Source organism: Curcuma longa, chromosome 1, assembly GCF_044706935.1.
Source record: "Curcuma longa cultivar G26 ecotype Majalengka, Jawa Barat chromosome 1, ITB_CL_G26_1.1, whole genome shotgun sequence".
Taxonomy (NCBI): domain Eukaryota; kingdom Viridiplantae; phylum Streptophyta; class Magnoliopsida; order Zingiberales; family Zingiberaceae; genus Curcuma; species Curcuma longa.
Window position 1 is genome coordinate 5,316,355 of NC_133861.1, and position 3,651 is coordinate 5,320,005.

The window sequence follows — 3,651 nt, forward strand, 5'->3', positions numbered from 1 at the left end:
TTGTTAGAATTCTTATTTCATAAGTATCATAGTGTGTCAGCATTAAGTCTTATGCTCTTCTTTCAAGGCCTCGACGTCCAATGTGAAACCATAAGTTGCTCTACCCTTTTGTTGTCTCCCTTTACTTTTTTATGTGTACCATCAAGAGGCCATTAGAATGTCTTTGAACTCATGGTACGAGTCCATGCAATTGACCTTCACTAGGGAGGTTCGAGATGAGATGAGAGGCACCTTTGGTATCCCTAGAGATCAGAGAATCCAGGTACCTAAGGCCGACCAACACCCCCAGGAACCATCCTCAGGCTTCACGACCTTCTTCTACGACCAACTAGGTAGCGGTCTTTACTTCCCCATCCCTGAGTTCTTTCAAGCCATAGTTGAGTATTTCCACATCCCCCTACAACAATTAGCGTCCAATTTCTATCGCTTTCTATGTGGGGTCGCCATCATGTTTTGAGTATATCAAATCCCCTTGTGCCTAGTCTTCTTCCACTATGTCTTCTACTTGAAATGAATGGAACTTGGAGTCTTCTACTTTATGGCAAGGTCGGGTTGTCATTTTCTGGACAAGTACCTGACCTCCAATAAGGGTTAGAAGTCCTGATTCTTCTTCGTAAGACCACCTACTCCACTAACCTACTTGACGGAGTGACACACGAAGCTACCCACTCAACTAACCTTGGGTCAATACAAGGAGTTAGCCTATTAGGAGGCGGCGGAGCTCTTGACTAACATGCACTTCAACGTGACAAAACTGCTAGTAAAGGAGGGTATATTGTATTGCAACTGACTGAGTCCGACCTCCATTGACTTGTCCCAACCCCTAAGTATGCTATTTAAGTTACTTTTCGTCTGTGATAACTAATTGAACTTTGGTTTCTTAATGCATTTGCCATACTGATGGATACCTCCATCAACAAATATTTAAAATGGAGTCGAGGGGCGTTGGAAGCCTTGGTGACACCAAAGGCATCAGAAGACACTCCAAAAGGGGTTGGAAGCATAAGGGAGATACCACCGCTTCAGTGAACCACCATCTCTGGTTTCGAAGTTGAGGACCCAAATCGAGTGGAAGGGTGGAGCGAAGTTGTTAAGATGGTTGAGGTGGCTCCAAAAGCTCGATTGAAATTGAGACCCAGACCCAAACCAAGTGGAAGGGTTGAGCGAAGTTGTTAAGATGGTTGAGGTGGCTCTGGAAGCCCGATTGAAATCGAGACCCAATGAGCCTGTCGACCTTCCCCTAGTCATCCGAGCAAGAGGACAAAGGAGTGGCCTTCCTCGGTTTGTACATCGGAGTTGATTGAGCTGACTGCTTTGATTGAGGCCTCGTCGAACAACCTAAGGGCTAACTATCCCAATCTAGAGGAAACTCTTGAGGGGAGGGAGACCAGTGCAAAGTAGATGGTACTTGAGTCGACTGAGCCGGCCATCCTTGAGTTGAGCATCTAGGAGCCGATCGTCCTCGAGACGACCATCTTTAAGGCCACTAAGCCTAGGGTCGTCATCCCCTCGGGGTCGGGTTTGTCGAATTCCCCCAAGGAATCAGAACCTAGTGTGCAAATAGGATAGGCCAAGAGGACCAACCTGTTAGCATGTATCAGGGCGATTACCAGCCCTGATGTTTTCAAAAATCATGAAATGTTGGAGATAAGTCACTCAGCCAACCACTCAATGTTGAAGGTATGCCCTCTGAGCCAACCATTTGATGTTGTCCCTCTAGTTAAGTTATATGTCAATTTTGTAAGTTAACCCCTTGATATTGCAGCTATAGTCAGAGTACTTGAAAATTCACAACTGACTACCTCACCTACTCAACCATTTCCAAATAATGCAAGGTTGAGTGATTGAATTGGAGGCTAGGGTAGCTTAACCCAATCTGGAGGTAGAGGTGGCCAGAGTTGAGGCAACTCACCACCAGTAGGAGGCACAACTGCAGATAGCAGTGTCCAAGCATCAGAGGGATGGCTCGAGCGGGAGTGGTCACCCTAGAGCGGGAGTTAGAAGAGGTCGTAGTGAAGGAGAAACAAATAATGTGGACTCGAGTGGCTCCCCTAGAACAAGAGCGAGAGATGCTTGTGGATTGGGCAGCTATGCAGGAGATAGAGATCAACGACTTAAAGGGACAACTTGCTGAGAGTAGTTATCCGAAGCGAGTGAAGGCATCGACACGTTATAGTAGCAGGCTATAGATGTCATAAAGGGTCGAGGACAACTAGAGGTCGAGTTGGAAATTGCCCAAGCCGAATTGGAACTAGCAAGGAAGAGCGATGGGCCAGTTGAAAGAAAGAGTTTTTGGAGTCAGAAAAGTTTACTGACTTGTTGGGAGCCAAAACAGCGAAAATGTTATAGCACGGCTTTGAAAGCACCCTTCTACAAGTCCACAAAGCAAGGTTGTTACCGCCAAGCACTTCCCTGGACTTTCTGGACATAAACAAGTTGTGGGCAAAGCTGCCAGACTCAGAGAAGACTAACAAATGACTAGACATCCTTAGTTAGATGGTTAGTTTATTGCCCTTTCGTGTAATGCACAAAGTATAACTTTTTATGTTAATAGAATATCTTCATATAAATTTGTGTCTTTCTATATCGAGGGGTGAGTGCTAGGGAGTTGGCCACGAACATATGAATGTCTAGCTTGGGAGTCCTGTAGCATAAAGTGTGAATGCTTGAACTAAAGGGGGTGTAAGGTAGAAGGTTTTGAGCATTGAGGAGAGCAAGGGCTCTCTTAGCTGGTTCGGAGCAAGACTAAACCCTGAAAAGGGCAGTGGTGGATGGATATCATTGGTCCGAGACCAAGGGGAATAGAGACTCGATACACAACTATGCCCAAGTCAGGAAAAATTAGACCTTGAAAAGGGCAACCCTAAAATGGGTAATTGTCGATGGATGTCGCTGGTCTAACACCAAGGAGAATAGAGAGGCTCAATCCATGACTTTGCACAAGTCGGGAGAGATTAGAACCTGAAAATGATAATTGTCGATGAGCATGACTAGCCCAAGACCAGGGGAATAGAGAGGTTCGATCTGCGACTATGCCCAAGTCGGGAGAGAATAGACCCTAGAAAGGGCAACTAGCGATGGACGTCACTGGTCTAAGACCAAAGGAATGAGAGGCTCAATCTATGACTATACCTGAGTCGGAAGAGATTGGACCATGAAAAGGGCAATTATCGATGGACATCACTAGTCCGAGACCAAGGGAATATGACTATACTTGAGTAAGGAGAGATTGGACCCTAAAAAGAACATTGCCTATGGACGCAACTGGTCTGAAACCAGGGGAATAGAGATTGATCCCAACTATGCTTGAGTCAGGAGAGATTGAGAGAAAAATTATCAATGGATGCTAGAAGAGGAATAGAAAAATTCGATCCGACTATACCCAAGTGAAAGAGTTTGGATCTGCAATTCCGAGACGCAGGAGACTAGAGAGGCTCGATCCGCGACTATTTTTGAGTCAGAAGAGATTGGACCCTAAAAAGGGTAATTGTCGATGGATGTCATTAGTCCCAGACTAAGAGAAATAGAGAGGCTTAATCTGCGACTATGCCTCGAGTCGAGAGAGATTGGATCATAAAAAGGATAATTGTCGATGGATGTCGTTGATCCAAGACCAGGGGAATATAACTCCAACGAGATAGGCAAACATTA